Consider the following 11,847-nt stretch of genomic DNA (forward strand, 5'->3'; position numbering starts at 1 on the left):
TTTTATTATTTATCCCTTGTTAAAACACTTTAAATTTATAGCTCAATTAGTTAGAACGTGGTGTTTATGTTCATGGTAATTGGCTATCATATTTTTTAAAATCTTTTTCAAAAATAATTTTTTCTATTAAATCCTGTGCCAAACTTTAAGTTTGGTGTTTTCTTGTTGATTTTTCAAAAAAAAAAAAAAAATTTTACTTCTTCAAAACAAGTGTTACATTCATAACTCATTTGGCTAGAGCGTTAATCTGTGTTCTTGGTAATTGGGTTAGAATCTTTTATATTCTTTTCAAAACCTTTTTCATAAATAATAATTTCTCTATTAAATTGTGTGCCAAACTTTAAGTTTGGTGTTTTCTTGTTGATTTCCCTTTGGTTTTCGAAAATTTTGGTTTGGTTTTCTAAAAATTTTAAGTTTGGTGTTCTTTCTTCATGTTCTTATGTTCTTGTGAGTCTTCAAAGTGTTTTTGAGTTTTCCTTATGTCTTGATCTTAAAATTTTTCAGTTTGGTGTTCCTTGGTGTTTTCCCTCCAAAATTTTCAAAAACAAGGAGCATTAGATCTAAAAATTTTAAATCTTGTGCTATCTTATTGTTTTTCTCTCTCCTCTTTAAATTCAAAAATATCTTTTCTCTCTATTTTAAAAGCAAATTTTCGAAATCTATTTCAAAAATTCAGATTTTTTTTTAAAATTTAAAACCTTTTTTTCAAAAAAAAAATCATCATATCCTTTTCAAAATTTCCTAACCACTTTCTCTCTCCTCAGTTTTTCGAAAATCTTCACTCAATTTTTATTTATTTTATTTTGATTTATTTTCGAAATAAATAAATAAATAAATAAATAAATAAATAAATAAAAATAAATAAAATAAAATAAAATAAATAAAAAGGTAAATCAATCCAAGTTATATCCCTTTATCCATCATGGACATAAGTGGAAATGAACAGTCCAGGAGGACTCTGGGGTCATATTCTAACCCCTCTACTGCTTCATATGGGAGTAGCATCTGCATACCCTCCATTGGAGTTAGTAGCTTTGAGTTGAATCCTCAGCTCATTATCATGGTGCAGCAGTGCTGCCAGTATTCCGGTCTTCCACAGGAAGAACCTACAGAGTTTCTGGCACAATTTTTACAAATTGCTGACACAGTACATGATAAGGAAATAGATCAGGATGTCTACAGACTATTACTGTTTCCATTTGCGGTAAAAGATCAAGCTAAGAGGTGGTTAAATAACCAACCTAAGGCCAGCATAAAGACATGGAAACAGCTGACAGAAAAATTCCTGAATCAATATTTCCCTCCAAAAAGGATGACACAGCTAAGGCTGGACATCCAAGGCTTCAAGCAAGGAGATAATGAATCTCTTTATGATGCCTGGGAGAGATACAGAGAGATGCTACGAAAATGCCCCTCTGAAATGTTTTCAGAGTGGGTTCAGTTAGACATCTTCTACTATGGGCTTGCAGAAGGAGCTCAGATGTCTCTAGATTACTCAGCTGGTGGATCTATCCACATGAGAAAGACAATTGAAGAGGCTCAAGAGCTCGTTGATACAGTTGCCAGGAATCAGCATCTGTACCTAAACAGCAACCCTTCCATGAATGAAGAGGTTAAAACAGTAACTGCTGAATTCAGTACTGTAAAACAAGCTGCTGAATTCAATCAGCAATTGGATTTTCTAACAAAGCAGTTAGCTGAATTCAAGGACAGGCTACAAGAGACAAGCATAGCTAATATACATATGGACGAACAGTTTAAACAAACAAAGCAGCAGCTATCAAGGCAAATAGCAGAAGAATGCCAAGCAGTTCAATTAAGGAGTGGGAAAACATTAAAAACCCCACCTCAAGGCATCAAAAATTCAAGAAATGAGCAACCCACCAAAGATTCACCTGAGGACAGTAAGAGCCCAGGGAAAAATAATTCTGGCGCTAAAACGCCAGAAAATGGGTGGGAGGCTGGCGCTGAACGCCCAGACCATGCCCAAAACTGGCGTTCAACGCCAGAAACAAGGCAGAATTGGCGTTCAACGCCAGAAATGGGCAAGAATCTGGCGTTGAACGCCCAAATGGGGCAGAATCCAGCGTTGAACGCTCAAAATGGGCACATTTCTGGCGTTCAGGCGCCAGGAACAAACAGTGAGCTGGCGTCTAACGTCACTCCAGCTTCTGACTCTGGCACTCAATTGCCAGTGAGGGATCAGACACACACAAGTGCTGATAACAACCCCTCTAAAAAGGCTTCTTTAACCACTAAGGTTGAGGAATATAAAGCCAAGATACCTTATCCTCAAAAACTCCGGAAAGAAGAGCAGGATAAGCAATTTGCTCGCTTTGCAGATTATCTAATGACTCTTGAAATAAAGATTCCATTTGCAGAGGCACTTGAGCAAATACCTTCTTATGCCAAGTTCATGAAAGAGATCTTGAGTCATAAAAAGGAGTGGAGAGAAACAGAAAGAGTTCTCCTCACTGAAGAATGCAGTGCAGTCATCCTGAAAAGCTTTCCTGAAAAGCTTAAAGACCCTGGGAGTTTTCTGATACCATGCATATTAGAAGGTGATTGCACCAAGACAGCTTTATGCGATCTTGGGGCAAGCATCAACCTAATACCTGCATCCACTATTAGGAAGCTTGGCTTAACTGAAGAAGTTAAACCAACCCGGATATGTCTCCAACTTGCTGATGGTTCCACTAAATACCCATCAGGCGTGATTGAAGACATGATTGTCAGAGTTGGGCCATTCGCCTTTCCCACTGACTTTGTTGTGCTGGAAATGGAGGAGCACAAGAGTGCTACTCTCATTCTAGGAAGACCCTTCCTAGCAACTGGACGATCCCTCATTGACGTCCAACAGGGGGAAATAACCCTGAGAGTCAATGATGATGAGTTTAAGTTGAACGCTGTCAAAGCCATGCAGCATCCAGACACAACAACAGACTGCATGAAAGTTGATCTCATTGAGAGTCTCGAATCAGAGTTGGAAGACATCTTTAAAGATGTTCAGCCTGATTTGGAGGATTCAGAGGACATGAAAGAGCCTCTGAACTTTCTTCTGAAAGAGGAAAAACCTCCTAAACCCGAGCTCAAGCCACTACCACCATCCTTGAAATATGCATTTCTGGGAGAAGGTGACACTTTTCCAGTGATCATAAGCTCTGCTTTAAATTCACAGGAAGAGGAAGCACTTATTCAAGTGCTAAGGACACACAAGACAGCTCTTGGGTGGTCCATAGGAGACCTTAAGGGCATAAGCCCAGCTAGATGCATGCACAAAATCCTATTGGAGGATAATGCCAAATCAGTGGTTCAACCACAGAGGCGGTTAAATCCAGCCATGAAGGAAGTGGTGCAGAAAGAGGTCACCAAATTACTGGAGGCTGGGATTATTTATCCTATTTCTGATAGCCCCTGGGTGAGCCCTGTTCAAGTCGTCCCAAAAAAGGGAGGCATGACAGTGATTCATAATGAAAAAAATGAACTGGTTCCTACAAGAACAGTTACAGGGTGGCGCATGTGTATTGACTACAGAAGGCTCAATACAGCCACCAGAAAGGATCATTTTCCTTTACCATTCATAGACCAGATGCTAGAAAGACTAGCAGGTCATGATTATTACTGCTTTTTGGATGGCTACTCAGGCTATAACCAGATTGCAGTAGATCCCCAGGATCAAGAGAAAACAGCATTCACATGTCCATCCGGAGTGTTTGCTTATAGAAGGATGCCATTTGGGCTATGTAATGCGCCTGCAACCTTCCAGAGATGCATGCTCTCTATTTTCTCTGACATGGTGGAAAAATTTCTGGAAGTCTTCATGGATGACTTCTCAGTATATGGAGACTCATTCAGCTCCTGTCTTGATCACCTGAAACTTGTTTTGAAAAGATGCCAAGAGACCAACCTAGTTTTAAACTGGGAAAAGTGTCACTTCATGGTGACTGAAGGAATTGTTCTTGGGCATAAAATCTCAAACAAGGGAATAGAGGTGGATCAAACAAAAGTAGAGGTAATTGAAAAACTACCACCACCTACCAATGTTAAGGCAATCAGAAGCTTTCTGGGGCATGCAGGATTCTATAGGAGGTTTATAAAGGATTTTTCAAAAATCGCCAAACCTCTAAGCAATCTGCTAGCTGCTGACACGCCATTTGTGTTTGACACAAAGTGCCTGCAGGCGTTTGAAACGCTGAAAGCTAAGCTGGTCACAACACCAGTCATTTCTGCACCAGACTGGACATTACCATTTGAGCTAATGTGTGATGCCAGTGATCATGCCATTGGTGCAGTATTGGGACAGAGGCATGACAAGCTTCTGCATATCATTTATTATGCCAGTCGCGTTCTAAATGATGCCCAGAAAAATTACACAACCACAGAAAAAGAACTACTTGCAGTGGTTTACGCCATTGACAAGTTCAGATCATACTTAGTAGGATCAAAAGTGATTGTGTATACTGACCATGCTGCTCTTAAATATCTACTCACAAAGCAGGATTCAAAACCCAGGCTCATCAGATGGGTATTGCTTCTGCAAGAGTTTGATATAGAAATAAGAGACAGAAAAGGGACAGAGAACCAAGTGGCTGATCATCTGTCCCGGATAGAGCCAGTGGAAGGGACGCCCCTCCCTTCTCTTGAGATCTCTGAAACGTTTCCTGATGAGCATTTATTCACCATTCAGGAAGCACCATGGTTTGCCGATATTGCAAACTATAAAGCTGCAAGGTTCATACCCAAGGAGTACAACAGGACACAAAAGAAGAAATTAATTACTGATGCAAAGTACTACTTGTGGGATGAACCTTATCTCTTTAAGAGATGTGCAGACGGAATTATCCGTAGGTGTGTGCCTAGAGAAGAAGCACAGAGGATCCTGTGGCATTGCCATGGATCTCAATATGGAGGCCATTTCGGAGGTGAGCGAACAGCCACCAAGGTCCTCCAATGTGGCTTCTATTGGCCCACACTCTATAAAGATTCCCGAGAGTTTGTACGTAATTGTGACAGTTGCCAAAGAGCTGGTAATCTGCCTCATGGTTACGCCCTGCCTCAACAAGGAATCTTGGAAATTGAGTTGTTTGACGTATGGGGAATTGACTTCATGGGACCTTTCCCACCATCATACTCAAACACTTATATTCTGGTGGCAGTTGACTATGTATCAAAATGGGTTGAGGCTATTGCCACACCCACCAATGATACTAAAACAGTGCTGAAGTTCCTCCAGAAACATATTTTTAGCAGGTTTGGTGTCCCTAGAGTTCTAATCAGTGATGGGGGCACTCACTTCTGCAATAAACAGCTTTACTCTGCCATGGTTCGGTATAGAATTCGCCACAAGGTGGCCACTCCATATCATCCACAAACCAATGGGCAGGCTGAAGTCTCTAACAGAGAATTAAAGAGAATCTTGGAACGGACAGTAAATACCCGTAGAAAGGATTGGGCAAGGAGCTTGGATGATGCTCTGTGGGCTTACAGAACAGCATTCAAGACCCCTATAGGGACCTCTCCATACCAACTGGTGTATGGTAAGGCATGTCACCTGCCCGTGGAACTGGAACATAAGGCCTACTGGGCAACCAGATTCCTAAACTTTGATGCCAAATTAGCAGGAGAAAAAAGATTGCTCCAGCTAAATGAGCTAGAGGAGTTCAGATTCACAGCTTTCGAAAATGCCAAGCTATATAAAGAAAAATAAAAAAAGTGGCATGACAGAAAGCTGTCATCTAGAATCTTTGAACCAGGACAGAAGGTTCTGTTGTTTAACTCTAGACTCAGGCTATTCCCCGGGAAACTGAAATCCCGGTGGAGGGGACCATACGTGATTACAAGTGTATCACCATATGGTTATGTGGAGCTTCAAGATATTGATTCTGATAAGAAGTTCATTGTCAATGGACAGAGAATCAAGCATTATCTAGAAGGCAACATTGAGCAAGAATGCTCAAGGCTGAAGCTAGATTAAAAGCTCAGCAAGGTCCAGCTAAGGACATTAAAGAAGCGCTTGTTGGGAGGCAACCCAATTTTTATTTACTTTCATGGTTTTTTCATGTTTTATTAGGTTCATGATCATGTGGAGTCACAAAATAAATATTAAAAATTGAAAACGGAATCAAAAACAGCAGAAGAAAAATCACACCCTGGAGGAAGCACCTGTCTGGCGTTCAACGCCAGAACAGAGCATGGTTCTGGTGCTGAACGCCCAAAATGGGCAACATCCTGGCGCTGAACGCCCAGAACAAGCATGGTTCTGGCGTTCAACGCCAGAAATGGCTAGTAAATGGGCGTTGAACGCCCAAAATGGGCACCAACCTGGCGCTGAACGCCCAGAGTTGTGTGCAAGGGCATTTTGCATGCCCAAATTGGTGCAGGGATGTAAATGCCTTGACACCTCAAGATCTGTGGACCTCACAGGATCATTTCAAGATCTGTGGACCCCACAGGATCCCCACCTTCCCTCCTCATAATCCTAGTTTTTTCTTTCCACATCTTCTTTTTCATCTATTCCCTCTTCTTTTGCTCGAGGGCGAGCAACATTCTAAGTTTGGTGTGGTAAAACAATTACGTGAAGGATCTATAGCTCAGTGGTAGAACATGTGGCTACAAATCAAGAGATACCTCAGGGGATGCACTTCCCTCCACATAATTATTGGAAGCAACAGAGGATAGAAATACCAAAAATCACTAGGAATCAAGCCACAAAGGCAAGGAAGAGACATAAAAGAGCTCAAGAACATCATTGGTGCCTCAAGAAGGAAATGCCATCATCACTAAGGTGGACTCCTTCCTTGTTCTTACTTTCTCTGTTTTTCGTTTTCTCTATGTTAAGTGCTTATCTATGTTTGTGTCTTCATTACATAATCATTAGTAGTAATTAGTGTCTAGTTTGATTTTATCCCCAATTAAGTTATAGTCTATTTTTCTCATCATCAGCAAACATGAATAAAATAGTAGATCTTTTGAATAAGAGGCAATAAAATTTCGAGTTTTTAATAAGAAAAATTCTAATTAGTAACATGTGGTGGCAACGCTTTCTGTCTTCTGAATGAATGCTTGAACAGTGCATATGTCTTTTGAATTTGTTGTTTAAGACTGTTAAATATGTTGGCTCTTGAAAGAATGATGAACATGAGACATGTTATTGATAATCTGAAAAATCATAAAAATGATTCTTGAAGCAAGAAAAAGCAGCAAAGAACAAAGCTTGCAAAAAAAAAAATTAGAAAGAAAAAGAAAAAGCAAGCAGAAAAAGCCAAAAGCTCTTAAAACCAAGAGGCAAGAGCAAACAGCCAATAACCCTTAAAACCAAAAGGCAAGAGAAAATAAAAAGGATCCCAAGGCTTTGAGCATCAGTGGATAGGAGGGCCTAAAGGAATAAAATCCTGGTCTAAGCGGCTAAACCAAGCTGTCCCTAACCATGTGCTTGTGGCGTGAAGGTGTCAAGTGAAAACTTGAGACTGAGCGGTTAAAGTCAAGGTCCAAAGCAAAAAGAAGAGTGTGCTTAAGAACTTTGGACACCTCTAATTGGGGACTTTAGCAAAGCTGAGTCACAATCTGAAAAGGTTCACCCAGTTATGTGTCTGTGGCATTTATGTATCCGGTGGTAATACTGGAAAACAAAGTGCTTAGGGCCACAACCAAGACTCATAAAGAAGCTGTGTTCAAGAATCATCACACTGAACTAGGAGAATCAATAGCACTATCTGAATTCCGAGTTCCTATAGATGCCAATCACTCTGAGCTTCAATGGATAAAGTGAGATGCCAAAACTGTTCGGAAGCAAAAAGCTACTAGCCCCGCTCATCTAATTAGAATCTGAGCTTCATACAAAAAAAAAAAAAACTCTGAGATATTATTGCTTCTCAACCTATTAGTCTTCTATTTTATTTGTCTAGTTGCTTGAGGACAAGCAACAGTTTAAGTTTGGTGTTGTGATGAGCGGATATTTTATACGCTTTTTGGGGATAATTTCATATAGTTTTGAGTATGTTTTAGTTAGTTTTTAGTCTATTTTTATTAGTTTTTAGGAAAAATTCATATTTCTGGACTTTACTATGAATTGTGTGTTTTTCTGTAATTTCAGGTATTTTTCTGGCTGAAATTGAAGGAGCTGAGCAAAAATCTGATTCAGGCTGAAAAAGGACTGCTGATGTTGTTGGATTCTGACCTCCCTGCACTCAAAGTGGATTTTCTGGAGCTACAGAACTAGAAATGGCATGCTTCCAATTGCATTGGAAAGTAGACATCCAGGGCTTTCAAGCAATATATAATAGTCCATACTTTGCACAAGGATAGAAGACGTAAACTGGCGTTCAACGCCAGTTCTCTGCCCAATTCTAGCGTCCAGCGCCAGAAAAGGATCAAAAGCTGGAGTTGAACGCCCAAACTGGCATAAAAACTGGCGTTCAACTCCACAAATAGCCTCTGCACGTGAATTGCTTAAGTCTCAGCCCAGCACACACCAAGTGGGCCCCAGAAGTGGATCTCTGTATCATCCATCATAGTCTACTCATATTTTGTAACCCTAGGCTACTAGTTTAGTATTTAAACAACTTTTAGAGACTTATTTTGTATCTCATGACATTTTAGATCTAAACTTTGTATTCTCTGACAGCATGAGTCTCTAAACCCCATTGTTGGGGGTGAGGAGCTCTGCTGTGTCTCGATGAATTAATGCAAGTATTTCTGTTTTCCATTCAAACACGCTTGTTCCTATCTAAGATGTTCATTCGCGCTTAACTGTGATGGAGGTGATGATCTGTGACACTCATCACCTTCCTCAACCCATGAACGTGTGCCTGATAACCACCTCCGTTCTATATATGATCGAATGAGTATCTCTTAGATTCCTTAATCAGAATCTCCGTGGTATAAGCTAGAACTGATGGCGGCATTCATGAGAATTCGGAAGGTCTAAACCTTGTCTGTGGTATTCCGAGTAGGATTCAAGGATTGAATGACTGTGACGAACTTCAAACTCCTGAAGGCTGGGCGTTAGTGACAGACGCAAAAGGATAGTAAATCCTATTCCAACCGGATCGAGAACCAACCGGTGATTAGCCGTGCTGTGACAGAGTGCGTGAGCGTAGTTTTCACTGGAAGGATAGAAGGTAGCCATTGACAATGGTGATCCACCAACACACAGCTTGCCATAGGAGGACGTGCGTGCGTGAACAAGAAGACAGAGGAAAGCAGAGATTCAGAAGACAAAGCATCTCCAAAACTCCAACATATTCTCCATTACTGCATAACAAGTAACCTTTAATCCATGCTCTATTGTTTATTTGCGATTCAACTGATAAACATAACTGACTTCCTGACTAAGATTTACAAGATAACCATAGATTGCTTCAAACCAACAATCTCCGTGGGATTCGACCCTTACTCACGTGAGGTATTACTTGGACGACCCAGTGCACTTGCTGGTCATGTGTGCGAAATTGTAAGAGAGTAACAATTTTGTGCACCAAGGACATTACAGCAAATTTCAAAAAAGAGGCGGACATGGCAGCCGAACCTGAGAACAATGGTGGAGATGGAAGGAAGATGCTTGGTGACTTTACTGCACCAACTTCTAACTTCTATGGAAGAAGCATCTCAATTCCTGCAATTGGGGCAAACAACTTTGAGCTTAAGCCTCAATTAGTTTCTCTAATGCAGCAGAATTGCAAGTTTCATGGACTTCCATTGGAAGATCCTCATCAGTTCTTAGCTGAATTTTTGCAAATCTGTGACACTGTTAAGACCAATGGGGTTGATCCTGAGGTCTACAGACTTATGCTTTTCCCCTTTGCTGTAAGAGACAGAGCTAGGATATGGTTGGACTCACAACCTAGAGAAAGCCTGAACTCTTGGAAAAAGTTGGTCAATGCTTTCTTGGCTAAATTCTTTCCACCTCAAAAGATGAGCAAGCTTAGAGTGGAAGTCCAAACCTTCAGACAAAAGGAAGGTGAATTCCTCTATGAAGCTTGGGAAAGATACAAGCAATTGATCAGAAGGTGTCCTTCTGACATGCTTTTAGAATGGAGCATCTTAGGTATATTCTATGATGGTCTGTCTGAATTGTCCAAGATGTCATTGGACCACTCTGCTGGTGGATCTCTTCATCTGAAGAAAACACCTACAGAATCCCAGGAACTCATTAAAATGGTTGCAAATAACCAGTTCATGTATACTTCTAAAAGAAATCCTGTGAATAATGGGATGACTCAGAAGAAAGGAGTTCCTGAGATTGATACTCTGAATGCCATATTGGCTCAGAATAAAATATTGACTCAGCAAGTTAATATGATTTCTCAGAATCTGACTGGAATGCAAGCTGCATCTGGCACTACTAAAGAAGCTTCCTCTGAAGGAGAACCTTATGACCCTAAGAATCCTGCAATGGAAGAGGTGAATTACATGGGAGAATCCCATGGAAACACCTATAATCTTTCATGGAGAAATCATCCAAATTTCTCATGGAAGGATCAACAGAAGCCTCAACAAGGCTTCAATAATAATAATGGTGGGAGAAATAGGTTTGGCAATAGCAAGCCTTTTCCATCATCTTCTTAGTAACAGATAGAGAATTCTAAGCGGAGCCTCTCTAACTTAGCAACCATAGTCTCTGATTTATCTAAGACCACTCTCAGTTTCATGACTGAAACAAGGTCCTCTATCAGAAATTTGGAGGTACAAGTGGGTCAGCTGAGTAAAAGAGTTACTGAAATCCCTCATAGTACTCTCCCAAGCAATACAGAAGAGAATCCAAAGAGAGAGTGCAAGGCCATCAATATATCCAAAGTGGCCGAACCTATAAAGGAGGAAGAGGCAGTGATTTCCAGTGAGGAAGACCTCAATGGACATCCACTGACCACTAAGGAGTTCCCTAATGAGGAACCAAAGGAATCTGAGGCTCAAATAGAGATCATAGAGATTCTACTGAACTTACTGTTGCCATTCATGAGCTCTGATGAGTATTCTTCCTCTAAAGAGGATGAAGATATTGTTGAAGAGCAAGTTGCTCGGTATCTAGGAGCAATCACGAAGCTGAGTGCCAAGTTATTTGGTAATGAGACTTGGGAGGATGAACCTCCATTGCTCATCAATGAACTGAATGCCTTGGTTCAGCAGAAATTACCTCAGAAGAAACCGGATCCCGGAAGGTTCTTAATACCTTGTACCATAGGCAGTATGACCTTTGAGAAGGCTCTGTGTGACCTGGGGTCAGGTATAAACCTCATGCCACTCTCTGTAATGGAGAAACTAGGGATCTTTGAGGTACAAGCTGCAAGAATCTCACTAGAGATGGCAGAAAAATCAATGAAACAGGCTTATGGACTTGTAGAGGATGTCTTAGTGAAGGTTGAAGGCCTTTACATCCATGTTAACTTCATAATCCTAGACACTGGGAAGGATGAGGATGAATTCATCATCCTTGGAAGGCCTTTCCTAGCCACAGCAAGAGCTGCAATTGATGTGGACAGAGGAGAGTTAGTCCTGCAACTGAATGAGGACTACCTTGTGTTTAAGGCTCAAGGATCTTGGTGCACAAAATTGTGATCATCAACAATGGCGCCAAAGGACTTGGAGCTCTTAAACGTGAATCACACTTTGTCACAATTCTGCACAACTAACCAGCAAGTGCACTGGGTCATCCAAGTAATACCTTACGTGAGTAAGGGTCGATCCCACGGAGATTGTCAGCTTGAAGCAAGCTATGGTTATCTTGTAACTCTTAGTCAGGATATCAATAATTCTCAGATTTAATTGTAAATAGTAAAAGAACGTGAAATAAATACTTGTTATGCAGTAATGAAGAACAGGTTGAGGCTTTGGAGATGCTTTGTCTTCTGA

At 40.7% G+C, this 11,847-nt stretch overlaps 1 non-coding gene across 1 annotated transcript; it reads right to left on the minus strand.

Moving 5' to 3' along the window:
- Positions 1-9,918: 9,918 nt before the first annotated feature.
- On the minus strand, positions 9,919-10,026 carry LOC148565032 (small nucleolar RNA R71). The gene has a single exon (XR_015885109.1). It is a non-coding gene; the product is annotated as a small nucleolar RNA R71 (small nucleolar RNA).
- Positions 10,027-11,847: the final 1,821 nt, after the last annotated feature.

This window comes from Arachis ipaensis, chromosome B5 (assembly GCF_059453495.1).
Source record: "Arachis ipaensis isolate K30076 ecotype BB chromosome B5, ASM5945349v1, whole genome shotgun sequence".
In the NCBI taxonomy this organism is placed as follows: domain Eukaryota; kingdom Viridiplantae; phylum Streptophyta; class Magnoliopsida; order Fabales; family Fabaceae; genus Arachis; species Arachis ipaensis.